The following is an 18,880-nucleotide window of genomic DNA, read 5'->3' on the forward strand; positions in this document are numbered from 1 at the left end:
TGAGCCCCGAATTCAATCAGGGTCGAAGAGAGAGTAGAGCCAAGGCTTTACTCAAAGCCTTCGGTAGGGACAAGGAAGCCCTGTTCGTAGACGCGGCAGAATACGAGGATTGACGTGCTTTTGCAGTGGCCGTCCTTAATACCGAGAAACAATTGGTCAGTTGTTGTAGCATACGTGTAAAAAGCCCGAGGTAGCGGAAGAGGTGGCGATAGCCCTAGCCATCGTTAACCCCAGTTGTAGATACGTAATCAGTGACTCGCAGACGGCGGTCAGAAACTATGCACAAGGCAGAATTTCGCCAAAGCCAACGCGAACTATGTCACCTCTGAGGAGACGGAGGAACGACACATTATATGGTTCCCGGCTCACACGTCCCCCGACACCCCCGTACCCAACCTCAACGAGGAGGTCCACCGCGTAGCGCGAGGTCTCACGTTCCGCGCCGGCGAAGAAGGAACCTCTCTTGGGGCTGGAAATCCAACGGAGGCATGGACAGAGAGGGACAGAATGACCAGATACTGTGATATTACAAAATTTTATCAAAACTCAAGGCGGGTTTATCCCCCCCCTAACCCCAAACTCGACAGGGCCCAAGCGGTAGACTGGCGGCAGCTACAAACAAAGACCTTCCCCAACCCCGTCCATCTCAGGAGGATATATCCGGACGTCTACTCAGATGATAACTGCAAGCTATGCAGCAGGGCTCACGCAACTCTTAGACACATTCTCTGGGAATGTGACGTTATATGCGAAGAAAATGCAGTTTCCCCAGATGAAGCTGCGGCGCGATGGACGGCCGCGTTGCGCAGCTCAAACCTCGAAAATCAACTATGGGCCATCCAGCAAGCCCGTGAGGCGGCGAGGAGACAGGATCTCCGGACCTCCTCGGGGGTGGCCTAGGCCCAGGCCACAAATTTGCCGGATTGTTAATAAAGTTGTTACCACCACCACCACTTTCTGTTGGCCATAAGGACATTTTGTAGATGAACAGCATATGTTTCTTTCGGGCGCTCCATACCAATGAAATTTGTCACATTTATGACCCTGTTTCCAGTATGCTACATAGTAGGGGCCCGTTGGGCGTTCTTTACTTTGTGCTCAGTAAAGCTTTGGATGTAGTTTACCACTGTATTCTCCTGACAAAGCTCACTCAAATAGACATCCCTTCCTCTATGACCACCTTGTCATCTAGAGTTACCTAAGCCATAGATCATGCCTCGTTAGCGTTGATGTACAGACCTCTGTTATATCTTTGAGGTCATGCGGAGTTCCTCAAGGATGTGTTTATGACCCTGTTGCCTTCTTGGTTTTTGTGAATGTCATTTCATCAGCAACTCAACACCCTTTATACCTTCTCTATGCTGACAACTTAAAAATATATAAGACTATCAACAGTAATCACGACTGCTTTGGCTTCTATATTTTCTTTTCAGTCTCAAGCTGGCGCAGAGACGATAGGCTACTCCTATATGCTTCAAATGCCTTCGCGAAAAGCTATGTGCGAAAATCACACCATGGGCAATTTTATACACCATTCGGAATGCTGCATTGCCCTGGGTCCATGAAATGAGAGATCTTGGTTTGTACATCGTCAAAACGCTAGCCTTTTCGGTTCAGCTGATATGTAAACGAAACAACGTGCTCGTTGCGTTCTTGGTATTATTTGTCTTGTGTTACCTGACCTCCACACCCCTGTTGGCTTTCTCAAATTGTATCCTACTTTGTGCCTTCATTTAGATCGGTATGCATCTGTAGTTTGGGCCGAACGTTACTAGCAGTATTGTTATTATAATTATTAAACTTAATGAAACGCATTTGATGTACTTTTGTTGCAACCTTGCGTTCTGTCAACTACTCGGTTACTAATTTTGCAGCCTTGCTGATTTGTTGCGGAAAACCATACTTATATTTTTATGTGCTGCCATATTTCTTGTGTGGAGAAATCATGTGAAGGTATGGCATAAGGGTTACTCCGGTTTCTGGAGGCGATCCTCAGGGATATCAAAACTCTATGCTCTTTTTGAGGCAGTGATCTCTATCTGTGGAGAAACGGAAGGAAGAAAATTGGTCATTTCCGCAGGCAGCAAATCAGTGAATGAAATCATTGTTATTGCACGGGCAGCTTACGAAAACAGAGAAATAATGCGCGGCATTGCAGAAGCGTTGGAAGCTGCGTCAGCAAAGGGGTGTATCATTCAGTTGGTACCAAGGGCCCTTGTATTCCGTGATAACGTGCCGTGATAACGTGGAGGCCAATGATCTCTTCGCAAATGTCAGGAACGAAGGAAGTTATTCCACCATCCAACTTACTAAGGGCAATATTTGCAAAGGTGTAGTATAAGTGCATATCTGCTGTTTCTTTTTTGTGTGTGTGTATAAGTGGTTCAAACGCGATATGGCGAAGCATTCGCTACACTAATGAGTTGGCATGGGCGGGAAATTCAGCCTAGCAGCAGATCTGCCACGGCACAAGGACACATTAACCGACCGGCTTCGATTTGAAGTGGCTTATACAAATAGTGTTATGCACATAATACGCCACTCCACTTCTGAATGCGGCTGTGGCCATGGGGTGGAGAACATTTGTAACGTCATTCTATACTGCTGATCACCGAACAATTAATGCAAAGGAACAATACTAACGGAGAAACTAAGACAAATAATGCCGTAGCACCCTCTACGAGAAGCATGTGGAGCGTGGTTAGCGATTCCGATGCAGGAAAAGACGAACATCTTTAAACACGTTTTAGGAGACACAGGATTGGATGAGTGTTTACGATAAGTGTTGCTCTGCAGTAACGAAATGGGCAGCGGTATTTTTTTCTGTAGTGTGGAGTGAGTTTGAACAAAACAACATGTTTGAACATTTCATCTATGTACTTGGAAGGTACACGTAGTACGTTGCAGACTCGTGCCCCGACGGTAACACTGGACAAATCATACAGGTTTGGTTATCGGTGGAAACTTTCCGCTACAGCATCCTTATCCTTAATATGATTATCCTCAGCAACATCTTTCCTATTTATATAATTAACATATTCCACGAAATATACTTAAGAAGCTTAGAGCTTATCATCTATTTATTTATTTATTTATTTATTTATTCATTCATTCAAGTTACACCTAAAGGCTCACTGAATATTTTTTGGCCAGTGTGCACTGCTGTTTGAAAAGCCAGCAAATGTTTGCGAGATATGTCACCTTCGTCTGAGAAAATATGAACATTTGTACAGGAGTTATCGGACCTGAAGGTAGGCATGGATTCCATATATTACCACTACAGGGTCATCAAAACTAAATTTTATGGTTTTCTTCAAATTAGACGCTGGGAGGTAGATAAAGTTAAACGATGCAGATATGTAATGTGGCCAGGGAGGCACAAAGTGAGATAATAGTTACCGCTCTTTGGCACCGAGCTAACTGAAATTGAATAATGAACTTTTCAGTACCGGCAGTACGTTTGCACGTTTGTATTGACAATTCGAGGCAGTCCTGGTTATACACAGTTCCACTTGGCGGAATTCTTCTAGCTTGCCCGTGTTCCAAGACATTCGGCTGCAAATTTTAATTTCCGTTGTCATGATTACGCTTGAAAGAAAGTGAGTATGGGTGCAAAGCTCCGCCTTGGTGTGACACCGCTGTTGCCTGTGGCGTGTAGTCTGAAAACGTGACGAATGCATAGGCAAAGATGGTTACTATTCCTCTTTCACTCTCGGCTTGCGAAATCGAAAATTGCAGAACCCGGAACCGCTGTCGAAACAAGCAACCGCGAAGCCTGTAATGAGGGCGGCAGCTGCCACGCCGACATAAGGGAGCTAGCGCAGAAGCCGGAGGGCAAAGCGCATGCGCAGCATCGACTAGACGAGCGGGCATTGTGCTAGTCTGGGTGACGCAAATAAAGTCACTGCTAATTTTTAGATATTTCATATTTTCAAATAATTTACAACAACAAAAACATATCTACTAGGCAAAAGAAATATTTTGCAATCATTTATTATGGTATTTTACGTGCCAAAACCACGATCTGATTCTAAGGCACACCGCACTGGGTGGCTTCAGAATTATTTGGACTATTTTGGTTTCTTTAACGTGCACCTAAACCTAAGTACATGGGTGTTTTTTTTTTCATTTTACCCAGATCGAAATGCGGCCGCCATGGATGCGGGCCGCTCCCACGTCGGGACAGAGAGGCCGAGTCTCTCCGCCGCGTCGCGGGCCCGTTGGACAGCCCATAACTGTTCTTCGAGGTTGGGGCTGTGTAGGACCGCATCCCAACGTGAAGAAGTGTTGTTTTCATCGCTGTGTAACGCGGGACATCGCCAGAGCATGTGAGGTAAATTCACTAAATCATTGCATAGTGCACACGCATTTGTTGTCTGAATTTCGGGGTACACCTTGTGAAGAAGTAGGGGGTTTGGGTAAGCCCCCGTTTGTAGAAGCCTTAGTGTCAAAGCCTGAGGTCTATTGAGTTTGCAATGTGGGAGGGGGTAGATCCTCCGAGCCAAGTAAAAGTGCTTAGTAATTTCGGTGTACGTGGAAGGAGAGTCCCGTGGAAGGAGAGTTCCGTGGAAGGAGAGTTGATGATCCCTCGCGCAGCTCCGTGTGCCGACTCGTTGAGGTTGGGCGGGGCACCCTCGATCTGTCCCATGTGGGCTGGAAACCAGATCAATGTGTGTGGCTTGATCTCCTTGCTTCCTAGTATCCTTAGGGCCAGCTCGGATATGGTTCTTTGGCAAATGCCCTAACAGCTGATATGGATTCACTGTAGATTGATGTCCTCTTGTTGTACAATAAGGCCATCGCTATTGCAGCCTGCTCTGCGATCTCAGATTGGATTGGATTGGATTGGAGAAACTTTATTTATGCCTGCAGTTGGGCGCTCGCGCGCCCCGACGAGGGCATACGTCATCCTCGAAGTTGCCGTTACTCGGCGCGGGTCTCCGCTCGCCGTTGCCGGCTCGCTGGGTCCGTGCCTTTCGAGCGCCTCGAGGACCTGCTGGACGGCCCAGAGCTGATCGTCTCGGTCGTAGCTCTTTGCGGCTGCCTCGAGCCGCGGTGGGAGTGTTCTTGATTTAGCGTCTTCTGGATATTTCATGCAGTCCCACAAGATGTGCGTGTAGTCTGCGGTCTCCCTCCGGCAGACTCTGCACATATCTGTCGGATATGTCTCGGGGTACATGCGATGCATCAGTTTCGGGCTCGGTAGCGATCCGGTCTGGAGCTGTCTCAGCACTACCGCCTCCGCTCGACTCAGTCTCGGGTGCGGGGGTGGAAGAGTCCTGCGAGCCAAGCGGTAGGCCTTCGCGATTTCATTGTAATCCGTCATGCGGTCCTTAGTTCCGAACCACGTCGGACGGTCTCTCGCCGGGGCGCGGTTGGTTAGCGCTCGCGCCGCGGCGTGTGCCGTCTCATTATGGTTCTCATTGCGTTCCGACGCGTCGCCCGCGTGCGCCGGGAACCGCTTGAGTCGTACTTTTCGTTCGTCTAGTTTTACCGCTCGCAGTATGCGCTCAGCCTTCCTGCAGATTTGCCCTTTGGCGAAGTTACGCACCGCCTGTCTTGAGTCACTCAGCACCGTATGGCATTCTGCGTCGGCGATGGCCAGGGCGATGGCTACCTCCTCCGCTTGCTCCGCTTCGGTGCTTCTCACGCTCGCTGCCGTCCTCGTGGCGCCGGTTGACGCCTCTATGACGACCGCTGCGAAGGCGTTCCCTTGGTATTCGGCCGCGTCCACGTACCGCGCGTGTTCGTCGTTGGCATGCTGGTCGATGAGAGCCTTGGCCCTCGCCGCTCTTCTTCCCTTGTTGAACTCGGGATTCATGTTCTTCGGTATGGGGTCGATTCTGGTCTGGCGTCGGACCTCTTCGGGGACGGGGAGCTTCATCTCCACCTCGTTCGAGCGTCTTATTCCCAGATCGTCCAGTATCTTCCTCCCGGCTTTGGTCATGGACAGCCGCTCCAGTTGAGAGGTCCGTTGCGCTTCGGCTATTTCTTCGAGCGTATTGTGTAGCCCGAGTTGTAACAAGCGGGTCGTGCTTGTGGACTCGAACAGGCCCAGCGCCGTCTTGTACGCTCTTCTGATGAGCACGTTGATCTTGTTTCGTTCGTGTTGCAGCCATCTGTGGTAGGCTGCAACGTACGCGACGTGGCTGATGACGAAAGATTGGACGAGCCTAATTAGGCTCTCCTCTCTCATGCCACCCTTTCGGGAGGTGACTCGCTTGAGGAGTCGAATCGCGTTGGCTGCTTTTGCCTTGAGACGGGTGATGGTTTCGCCGTTCCTTCCGTGCTTTTCGATGACCATGCCTAGGATCCTAATTTTGCCGACCTCGGGGATCACGTTGCCGGATTTGGTCACGATTCTGATTTGTTCGCTTTCGCGTTGTCTGGACTTGCCTCTGCTGTATTTGGTAGGTGGGAGTATGAGAAGCTCCGATTTGCTCGGCGAACATCTCAGTCCGGTGCCTTCCAGCTGGTCTTCTATTGCGTCGACGGCGGCTTGCAGCGCGCCCTCGATGTGGGCGTCGCTGCCACCGGTCACCCATATCGTGATATCGTCCGCGTAGATGGTGTGCCTGACGTCTTCGATGCGCCCGAGCTTTTCGGCCACTCCGATCATTACCAGGTTGAACAGCATCGGCGAAATGACCGATCCCTGCGGTGTTCCGGTGCTCCCGAGCTTCTTCTCTTGCGTCTGTAGGTCGCCTGCTCGTAGCTCGACGGTCCTGTGCGTGAGGAAGTCCTTGATGTAGTTGTAGGATCTTTCCCCCATGTTGAGCTTGGAGACTTGGGACAGAATCGCCGAGTGTTTCACCTTATCGAAGGCGCTCTGCAGGTCGAGGCCTAGGATGGCTTTGTTGTCGCGGGCGCTGCCACCATCATCGATGATTTGGTGTTTGAGCTGCAGCATCGCGTCCTGCGTGCTGAGATGCTGTCTGAAGCCGATCAAAGTGGCCGGGTACAGCCCTTCTCATTCCAGGTAGTCTTGCCACCTGTTGAGCAGGACGTGCTCCAGCACCTTGCCCACGCAGGACGTGAGCGAGATGGGCCGGAGGTTATCCGTGTCCGGCGGCTTCCCCGGCTTGGGGATCAGGATGGTCTTGGCTGTCTTCCACAGCTTTGGCAGCGCGCCCGCTTTCCAGCACTTGTTGTAATATTTTGCGAGCTTTTCAATCGAGCCGTCATCGAGGTTCTTGAGCGCCTTGTTCGTGACGAGGTCCGGGCCGGCTGCCGACCGGCTGTTGAAGTCGTGCAGGGCCGCGCGTACCTCCTCGACGTCGATGTCACGATCCAGCTTCGCGTTAGGCAGGCCGCTGTACGGCGCGTGTTGTTCGGTAGGTGTAGTCGGCAGGTATTTGTCGTTAATGCGCCTGGTGACTTCATCGACGCCGTGTGCTGAGACCGCCCGATGTATGAGCCTGGCGAGTCTGTCCCTTTGGTGCGACTTGGTCTTCGTTTCGTCGAGCAGGTGCCGCAGTAGGTTCCACGTCTTCCCGCTATGCATCTGCCCGTCTGCCGCGTTGCAGATCTCGTTCCACTGTTGCATGCAGAGAGCGCGGCAGTGATCCTCGATCGCTCGGTTCAGGTCCGCCACCTTCTTTCGCAGTCTGCGGTTAAGCCGTTGTTTCTTCCAGCGATTGAGTATCGACTGTTTGGCCTCGATGAGATGCGCAAGCCGGCTGTCTACTTTGTCGATCTCCGCGCCCGTTTCAATCTCTTTGGTCGCGTCGCGTACGCTCTTGGTGATTTCGGCCGTCCACGAGTCGATGTCTTCGATCTCGTCGTCACCGTCGCTCTTCTGGCTTCTGGCGTCTCGAAAGGCATCGCAGTCTATCCATCTGTGAGTTTTGACGCTGGTGTCGTTGTGTTCCGGTATGCCGATTTCCACGATGGTGTGGTCGCTGCCTAGGTCGATCCCCGTGTTTCTCCAGGTGATCGCGCCCCGGATGTCGTTCTTGACGAACGTGAGGTCCGGAGTGGTGTCCCGGGACACGGAGTTACCAATTCTCGTCGGATGTGTCGGGTCCGTGATGAGGGTGAAGTCGAGTTCCGTGGCGTCTTGGTACAGGTCGCGGCCCTTTGCTGTGTACTTGTTGTAGCCCCAGGCAGGGTTCATCGCGTTGAAGTCTCCGCACGCGATCAGCGTGTTGCGGCCCGCTGCGGTGCTGGCTCTGTGCAGTAATGTTTTGAATCTCTGTTTTCTCTGAGATGGGTTGCTGTAGACGTTGAGCAGAAATATGCTTCCTTTCCTCTTCTTGCCCGGGATGATTTCGGTGAGTGTGTGCTCGATCTTGTTACTGCTTTGCAACTCATGTTCGACGAACGTGAGTCCCTTCCTGACCAGGGTGCACAGGCCTCTGCCGTCGGGTGGTCCCTTGTGCACCCTGTAGCCGGGGAGGGACGGTGCGTCGGTTAGTGTTTCTTGTAGTAGTATAACGTCTGGCTTGTGCGCGGCATGAACGATGTGCTGTTGGATGACTGCCTTCTTCCTTCCGAAGCCGCGACAGTTCCACTGCCACGCGGTTACACCTGCTGTTGCTGGTGTTGCGTTGGCGGCCATGATTGCGTTGGCGTGTACGGGGCTCCCTGGTTGGGTGGATGATGCGCGAAGAGGGGCGCAAACGTCGGGTGGCCTACCATCGGCTGTAGGGTCCTTTCGATGTAGGCGAATCTGTTAGTGTTATCGGCTTGGTAGGTCTCCATTGATTGTTTCAGTGCTGTCACTGCTGCGATGTTTGTCGTGATTAGCCGTTCGAGTTTGCTGAATGTCGCTTCGAATTTCGCTTCGAGGCTGTCGATGCGATCGTTTTCTGTTTGCGTGCGCGTGGCCTCGATGGCTCGCTTCTTCGGTGCCGGTTCCTCTATGGCTTTCTCCGGGATGTTCGTTGTCGTTTCCTCGGCCTTGCTTGTGCTTGGCGTGGGTCTCTGTAGAGGCTCGCCGTTGCTTAGCAGCAACTGACGAATCTCGGCGATCTCTTTCGCGAGGTTGTTGATGGTCGCTCGCAACGCCGCGTTTTCTTGTCTTAGGAGCTCATTTGCCTCCCGGACTTTATTAATATCTTCTTTCTTCGTGGTGTCGGTGATTTTCTGCGCGTTCCTTATGTTCTTTCCTTTCGCTGCGTCGACCCAGCTCACTCGCTCACGTGATGGTGACGTTTTCCTGCTGAGGCTTCTCCTGCAACAACTGCTGTCTCTGGAATTGGGCGCGCGGTTTTCCGATGGGGTCCTCGACTTTCGCGCAGCTGGCGGCTTGTCGAGTGGCGGGAAATCGCCACTCGACAAGCATGACGGATTACAATGAAATCGCGACGTCGTCCGAATCAAGATTGCGTTCGTTATCTGCCTTTCATGATCAACGCTAACTACACCGAAGGCCTGTCCGTCGGCGTAGCGCGCTGCGTCTACGAAACTGTTCTCCGAAGCCCGTTCACGAGCCTTGTCCAGGAGAGCCTTCGCGCGTGCCCGACGTCTTCCCACGTTGTGCTCTGGATGGACGTTTCGTGGGATCGGGGCGACAGTGATGCGGTCCCGCTGCTCTCGAGGGATGCTACAGAACTTTGTTTTGATTACTGTTGGGGGAACGCCCAGCTCCTGTAAAATGTGTCTTCCAGCCTGTGTGGTAGATAGCCTGACGAACTGGGCCCTCTCCTGTGCTTCCGCTATTTCCTCTAGCGTGTTATGCATGCCAAGTTGAAGTAAGCGTTCCGTGTGAGTGTATATGGGGAGGCCAAGAGCTCTCTTGATTGCCTTCCTGATTAATGCGTTGAGCTTATCCCGCTCCGATCTTTGCCAGTTGTGCATAGCCGCGACGTAAGTGAAATGACACATTACGAACGCATGTACCAATCTCACGAGGTTATCTTCTCCGAGGCCTTGCTGCCGGTTGGCCACTCTTCTGATTAGTCTGATGGCATTTTCCGTCTTCTTAGTGAGTCGGCCATGGCCGCCATGGCCGCCATGGCCGCCATGGCCGTTATTCAATCTTGCGACCTCATGCATAGCAACCAAACACCATAGCCCCTAAGCAACTGCGGTGGGTCGAATATTTCGTTCTGCTATTTTAAGGCCCGTGTACTCTTGCACAAACCTCACTTATCCGGCACCAGTGAAGATGTCAATAATTTAAATATGTTCAGAATGCTTTTCAATCACGGCAATGCAAACCAAAATAAAAGCTGCTCTCTTGTTGACTCGATAACTCTGCGCTGTACTTCTGGGCCGATGCTAGCACACGCAGCTATCATCCTGTTCCTTGGTCATTAACGTCGGTGGACTCTGTCGCATAAACTCAATCTTTGTTGTAGCCCCAAAGTCAAAAGTCGAGCGGAGAAAGGCAGGGAATCTCGGCGGCCAAAACATTGCTTCTGTGCGCCCAATCCCCGGGCGTGTAAAATGATGATCGAACTAGCTCTTTGCAGAGGTGGAGAAATGTGGTGGTGCTCTGCCATGCTGGATCCATACTTAGCGCACATCATTCAGGGGAAGATTGCTGACGAAGCTGCCCACGAGAATACTTAGTATTTCTTAAATGTACTTCTTATCGTTCAGGTTGTCACGAATAAAGTAAGATCCAATGATCCTGTCCCGGAGTATGCTACACCGCATATTTACACTCGAGCGAACATGGTTCCTGTGTCGCCGCAGCCAGTACGAATTTTCTTGGCACCTATAATGGGCGTTGTGAATATTTATGGTGCAATTCCGGCAAAACCGAGCGTCATCTGTCCAAATTACTTTTTACAGGAACTCCTTTTCTTCATAATTTTTCCTCTACTTGGTATGGCTCTGATGGTGGACTGAGCCTGTTGTGCGAAAGAGCAGGACGTTGTTTATGAAGGTTAGTTTAGGTGGAAGTAGATGGTCTGGGTGGTGAGTCACGTACAGACCACATCGCTAATGAGGCGTTGCCATTCATATCAGCGATCGAAGGACTACGTATGTTTTGTTTCCAGCAGAGCACATCGTCCCGGTTGAAGTAGCCATGTCAGCACCAGTGGATCTTAACGGACTTTTCTTGATTGTCTTTCTAGAGGCGCCGCTATGACATAAGCAGTCTAGCAGATAGCAGTGAAGCTAACGCGTTGACAGAATGATGTGCCGGTGTGATTTCAAGTCATACAAGAACATGCGAAAAAATTAACTTCTCTGATCGCCTTTCACAATATAATGCCTACTACGTACGCCACACCATGCAGGCGTTCCTTAATTTCGCCAGCCGAGAATGAAAGGACAACAGTTATGTTTGCCTATGCCTCCGCCCCGTTTTCAGACAAAGCGCCGAATGAAAACACCGCGTCACAAAAGGGAGGAGCTTCGCGCCGAATCCATTGTCTGGCATGCGTAATCACGCGAACGGAAATTAAAGTTTGCAGCCGGGTCTTTCGAAACACGGGCATGCTAGAAGGGTACTACTCAGTGGGACTGTGTAGAATCCCGACTGCCTCTAACTTTTCAATACAAACATGCCCGAATAATGCAGTTACAAAAAACGCTAATTATTCAATTTTGTTTATTTATCTACAACACAGTGATAACGATCATTTCACTTTGTCTCCACCTGCGACATAACTTATTTGCCTAGGTGAACTTCACGTACCACTAAACGCCCGATTTTAACAAAACCGTAAAAGTTAATTTTGATCAGCCTGCATATGGCCCATCCGCGTTTTTAGTTTTGTTGCGAAAATTGAAACAACGGAAATACATAGCGTATTGGGCCAGTCTTGTGCGCGTTTCAAACGCGTTGCCGGTTAAGTCTGCCAAAACCGTCCGATAAGTGCGTCCGATAACGTCCGCAATTCTTCATTGTGGGGACTTCGCTGAATCCAACGTCACATGAATACCCGCGGGAAGCCTTTCATACGAGTGGGATGCAGCAATATTTTTCGGACGTCTGTGGGATCTCGTGTGCGATCTGGGATGTGTCGTTCTGGAATGATATGCTGACCCGTCAAATTCCAAGACGTAACTATTTTATTCTTTGCTGATCGCACAGTCGCACCGCTCGCTCTGCCTGACTGCTCTTCCTAGTCCTCGGTGCATTGGCTGGTATTAGATTGGCGAGTTTGCGTGAAAGCCCAGCTTACCTTTTTAAAACGTTTTTGACCTAAGCGGCTTGGGACGGTCTGGTGAGTGGAAGGTGAAGACAGGAATTAGAGTACCGACCATTCTAGCATGGAGAAAGGCGCGCTTCAGACTCTCTATGAACATATTTTCTCCGGCATCGTATGAATTGTGAAATGCTTATCCAATATGTCGATCGTCAGGTGTGAGTTGATGTGCAATAAGGGGAGTGACATATGAACTGCGTTTTTGTGAAGGGAAATATGGATTGCACATAACAAGCCCTCGAAGAAAAAGTGGTTTCACGTTGACTTGTGTTGCGGTTCCACCAGCCGAATAGCCTCAAAAATGTCTTGCAAAATTTTAACTTAATACGAAGCATATAGCTTAGCTTTCTTCGAGGGCCAATGGGAGATGAACTGATTGGGCAGTATAATAGAAGCTTGATAAATAGATGTGAAGCAGAACACCGCAGGTGTTTTGTGAAGGCACTGCGTATGCCCAGGAGGATGAGTGGCGACGGTCCGGTGATCGATATCACCATGGCCCTTTCAACTGTATCTGAAAGCCCTCCACCAAACAATTAACATGTGCATGGCTGGCTGACATCCACTGATGATGAATTTCCAGGAGTCTTGAGAGACGGCGGAAGAATGCAGGTTCAAATTGTCTGTCTCAATCTGTGGCCACTTTCTCTTTAACTCCTAACTGCTAATCCCAGGTGTTCACAAAAGCTTTAGTGATGACTTACCGCCATGACACTAACAAATGATTTTTCTGGCCGCCTCGTGAACCTGTCGACAATCGGCAGCATATAATTTTATCATTTGAAGGGAGGAAACTCTTCGACAATGACTATGTGCAATTTATGAAACGGCCACTTGCTCATAGGAAGTTTGGACATGGGTTTCTCATATGACATAATCTCTTGCTCCTCTAGAAAGGCAAGCGATACCCCGCCTAAGTTTGAATGTTCGAAGTTATGCCAGGCTGGTTTATTCGTGTTGTGTGAAGCGGCAAAGGTTCCAAACTCACCGTGTAATGAGGCCTAGGGTTCTGGAAAAGCGTGCCGCACCGTAAACGTGACAGCTGCAATGGTAGGAATCTTACTAGGTACACTTGACCCAATTATGAAACCCAGTATCTTTTACTGGATCCGTGGCCGAGTGGAGATTCCAGAAATAGACACCTAAAGAGTAGGCTTTAGCCCGGGCCCAACTCTGATGCCGCCTATTCAAACACATGTAAAACGCAGAAACGATTTTTTCAAATAACCGCGGGGCCAATTTTAATAAATTTTTTTTGCATGTGGGAGAGAAAGTTAACTTCTAGTGAGTGGTAAAAGGGAAATATAGGAGAAGGGAAAACATAGGAGAAGCAAAAGTAACACCAAATAAGTTTTTTTTTCAGAGATCATTCGAATACTTTCGGAAAGAAAATTCTGGGTTTTACGAGATGGTTCAATGGCTGGGAACAGTGGCGGAAAAGACAAACTCAAACACTGAGAAATGATTTCAGGTAATCAATACTACAGTCACGCCAGACTCTGCTGTAGCTGCCGGCAAATAATTGTGTAATATAAAGCCACAGAGGCTGTCCATTCTCGAATATACGCTAAGACATGCAGAAAAACTGCGGAACAGTTCGAGTGTCGCAAATCCATTGTTGCATTCTAAGAGGGCATATTGGCAGGTTGTAGTAACCGGGACAACGACGAATCACGAAACTGAAACTTTATTGCCTGGACTTCTTTTCCAGAAAACAAGTAACACTCAAGCACGAAGATAGCGACTACCACAGGTTGTGAACGTGGAAAGCTGATCGACTAGACATTCGCTGTATTCATGGCTCATCTTAAATTCCAGCGTTTCGCGAAGCCCTCGCAGATATTGCGAAAGTACACCGCTATTCGCTTTGCGAATCGTAGGCAATCTTGTTAGACAAAGATTGTCTATCGCAGCAACATCCGAGACAGTTCCGATACAGAAAGGGACGTCTTGTGCCAAGGTATATCTTTGATAGAGTGGATAGGCAGTTTAATTATGGTTATCAAAAAAACAAACACCGTGCACGATTCCATATAAGCGCCTCTCGTAAACTGCTGTCCTTTAGTCTGGCTGCGCTAAGCCCACAACTACAAAAGCTACGGAAGTACTGATTGCCGCATGTAAACGTAGAGCAAGCTACAGAAAAAAAAAAATGATGTACGATTGTTTATGACATCCGGTTGGTGTCAGAGTGGCAGATGAGTGTGTTTCTCTACAGGCGCCGGGGGCTATTTCATGTCGCGCGGTCGATAGCAGCGAGCGTGTGACCTAGGCGGCAGAAGTGGGCGGAGCCCAATCGATACGCCGAATGGCTGGTTAGGAAAGCTGGGCGCAGCTGGCGGAAGCACCACGATCACAAGCGCTGCGACGAGTCGGCGACCGTAGTGGTTTTGGTCTAATTACCACTTGATTAGTAGTAGTACACGACCTGTTAGATAACCGCGAACATTCATTTTCATCCATCAAAAGGAGCTTATAATGAGCACACATTTCACGTCCATCGATGTGCCTCTTTTTTCTGCACAAGTCTTACGCTGTCGGATGGTGCTTTTGGTGATTATGAGAGCTGCGCAGCTTATTGACGGCCATACCATGTTATGGCCGTCAACAATATATATATATATATATATATATTGCCCTCACACCTGCCTTTCTGGCAAGTTCATTGTTTCTTTTTGTGGAAACAAAATGTTATGTTATAATGTTAAAATAATGTTATGGTATGTTTGCAAATTATGTTTAATCCTGGCCGTCTCTTTTGATATGAATGGAGAAAACGAAGACATGTAACCTTCACAAATGAATGGCAACTGCACTGGTGACTTAAACTGCCAGTTTTCTTTTATCTCCGGCAGTCATTATTTAGTTTTGCCTTAACAGCACGGCAACACTCTTTCTTTTTTTTTTTCAGGAGAAGCAGCGCAGAACAACTTTTATCTTTTTTTTTAATTTTTGTCATGTCTGCAGAGCTAGGGAAAGAAATAACACAGCAGACTTCAACAATCTGTAGCCCTATGACCTCATTTAGAGCGACAACAGTGTTTCCAATATGTTAAGACCATCATTAAGTCTTTGGTCGCCTGTTTGTTTTTCTTTTTTTTTTCCTGTATTGATTACACTCACTCGCTATACGATGGAATGAACGAGAAGCTAGCAGTTAAGCCTGGTTGGTCATATGGGGGACTGTAGGTCCTTGCAGGGAAAGGGAACGGAAGGAGTGCAGTGTAACAAATATGTTTGAATAATACGTAAGAATTTAAAAGCATAAAATATCTCAAATAATATTATTCATATAATACTGTACATTGCACGAGTTTAGAGCAGAAAAAATGTAAAGATAAATCGGTTTGGCTTGGTCTTCTTTGTAGTGTACAGACAGGGGTGTAGCCAGGAGGACGAGGGGGGGGGGGGGGCAGCTTATGGGGCTTCAGCCTCACCCGAAATTTTTTCCTGCTTCCATGCAATACCGACCAAAACAACCCCTGGAGTCCGGATTCTGGATTTGTCTAGAATGCATTTTTCGGCTTCGAAAAGACATTTCGGCGTGAAGAATGTGAACTCGGGTTCGATTTCGCGGCAACGCCCATGCACCTGGAGTCACATAACGCAAAGAGCCCCATCCGTGCACTAAGTTTTAAGGGCGTTTTAATGGCGAGCGGGCTCGTCGCGGCATCTCGCGGATGACGTGGAATCGACGGAGCGCATGGATTTAATGTGCGAAACTGTATGGGTATACAGATCACATAAATTAACATTTGACGCGAAAGGTGCATTGACATTTGTAACGTCGTACATCAAACTATACCAGACTAGCCAAATCAACACACTATCAGACAAGTTGACAAAGCACGCAGCGAGGTCCGATGAGACAAAGCGTTGTGATGGTTCATTTGTGCCGTCATGTCACAGAAAGAAATATTAACATTTTTTTCACCTGCGCTAAAACATCCATGTCAAGGCGCTAAAGCCAGCAAAGGTAACTACATTCTGATTTATTTTTTCTACTTTGACTTTTATTCGCGAGGATACATTGAGCCTCTTTATTTTTCTTGTTCTCACTATCCGCGGCCTGCCAGAGCCAGCCAGAGGTCATGCGTTTTTCACGTGTTGCCCTGACAACCACGCGGCTCACTTCGGTGTGCGCTCATTTCTCTCTGGCTGAGTGGATTTTGGCCTCACAGTTTTCAACGCTTTCTGGCTAGCAGACGAGAAAAGGTAACAATGGTCGCTCACCACCATTACTCTGGGGACTTGACGTATTGGAACGCGTTCGTTTGAGCGCAACCTTTCCGCAAAGTATAGTCTTTCCGGTGCAGGATACCGAGCAGTATGCGCATGGTTCTCTGTGGACCAAGCATCTCTCGTTTTCTTCGATATTCCTTCGGTAGCCACATTAGGTGCCCCAAGTAGGCATTACATTGTAGCCAAGATACTTTCCTTTGAGTTTCTTCATTTCTGAGGATACTGTGATCTACGATTCTGTGATTGCGCAACCTGTTTATTTTCGATGTTTGACGTGCTATACAGGGTGTTTCAGCGAAGTTTAGCCTTAGTTTAAAAATACGCCGATGGACTCTAAGACGACGCGACCACATGCATGTCGCTCACTTTTGTATGCAGTGTGTCATGTTATTTTTTTATTCTAATGAGATGATTAGACAAGAATAAGTAACCCAATTCTGAAGCAACAAAGCTAGGAAAAAAATTCAAATTATAAAGTTGCAGAGCCGTTTGCGAAACGTCCGAATAAACAGTTTCTCTCATTCTATCTATCTGGTCTTAGTGTTTTTCGGCTTACTGCGGATGCCCGCTAATTACGAACAAAAGAACAGAATGTATCGTGCCCGCTTGCGCGTCGTGATTGTGCTGCTCCCTGGCGTTCAGCGCACAAACAGCCATGGGTGCGCTGCCATTTAAAAAGCGACAGGGCAGTGACGTAAGCGTTGGCTGCTCGATTTAAGCTAGGAACCGTTTTCGCTTGCTCTGCGTGACGCGACTGACGGACGTGGTAGTGGTGGTGGTAGGTCTTAGTTCCAGACAGCGATAAACAGTCTATCTTGCATCGGCTGTTAGAGCGCGAGCAACTTCGTGATGTCTTTTTCCAACGAGGAAAAAGAATGCATGATCCTCGTCCTAGGAGCTACAAGTGGACAGAGACGGCTCGCTGCAAGAATATTTCGAAGCTGGCACCCAAGTATGCGACCCAGCCAGATGACAATAACCAACACCTTCGAGTCGCTGAAGGAAAGCAGAAGCTTCACAAGAAAGAGGCAGAGATCTTAAGTCATAAATAATGAGGTTAGCTCCAACGTTTTGTCTTTCATGGCGGCTAATCCACACGCTAGCACGCGCCGCGTGGCGCACAGCTCAGTGTGTCCAACTCAACTACCTGGAGGATTTTGAAAAGAGCTGGACTACACCCCTGTCATCTGTAGTTGCATCTGTGCCTGGAGTCAAGGGATCTCCAAAAGCGACTCGACTTTACGGATTGGATTTTGATTCAGGAGGATCAGGATATTGACTTTCTCACCAAGGCACTCTGGAGTGAGGAGGCAAACTTTTCGCCAAATTGCCAAGCAAATATCCACAACGCACACTATCGGAATGAGCAAAATCGCCACTGGCTAGGAAGATTCCACCACCAATATCAGTGGTCTTTTAACGTTTGGCGCGGAATATATGACAGCACAGAGATTGGCCCAGTATTTTTTAACGACACTCTGACCGGCAATAGGTATGTGAGTACCCAAAAGGGCCGGTTGAAGCTTTTGCTGCAACATGACACTAACCCGGCTTTACGCAATGTTGTATCAGCGCGACGGGGCCCCAGCACACACTTGCAGTCAAGCACGAACATGACTTCATATTACCTTCCCAGGAAATGGGATAGGGAGAAACGGGCCTGTCCTGTGGTCGGCAAGGTCATCCAACTTCAACCCTGTTTAATTTTTCTTCTGGCGCTATATTAAGGATCACGTATACACGACGGAAACAACGACTGCAGAAGCCTTACAGGAGAAGATAATTGAAGTCTGCCACAGCATTTCACCCACGGTGCTCAAGGCAGAGACAGCAAGCCCTCTCAGAAGATCCCGGTGTTGTATCGCTGCAGAAGGTGACCTCTTCGAGCACTTTCTGGGAAAGCACATGAAAAATAAACGTAAGTTCATTGAATGACGGCGTCTCGCCATTTATGATACTCTTATTCTACAATTTTCAGCCTTCTAGAAACTGAGTTTTGTTTAGTTAGGGAAGTTCAATTTGCTTACAGCTATTGCGAAATGATGGACTTGTTGCTTCCGGCAGCACAAGCGATAACCGCTGCGCCTGCTTATTGCTATGAGGAACTGTCGCGAGGGCAGCACATCACTGGCGTAAATGCCACACCCAACGCCTACGTCGCTGTCCTGCCGCCTTTTTAAGCGGCAGCGTGCCTATGGCTGTTTGTGCGCGGAACGTTTGGAAGCAGTGCAATGACGACGTGCAAACGGGCATGTCACGTGTTGTTCGGTAGTTCGCGGGCATCATGAGGAACCTGAAATACACTAATACTTAATAGATAAAAAGACAGAAACAGTCTATTCGCACACTTTGCAAACCGCTCTGCAACATTTTAATTTGATGTTTTTTTGTAGCTTCGTTACTTCACAAGTAGGTTAATTTATCCTGACTCTGAGAATGCCGCCCTTACCGCTCTATAGTGCGCGCGCTTTGTTCGTGCTTGTCTCTCTTTCTTTCTATCTCCCCCTTCCAGTCTCTTTCTCTTTTTA

The sequence above is a fragment of the Dermacentor andersoni genome, chromosome 4, assembly GCF_023375885.2.
Source record: "Dermacentor andersoni chromosome 4, qqDerAnde1_hic_scaffold, whole genome shotgun sequence".
In the NCBI taxonomy this organism is placed as follows: domain Eukaryota; kingdom Metazoa; phylum Arthropoda; class Arachnida; order Ixodida; family Ixodidae; genus Dermacentor; species Dermacentor andersoni.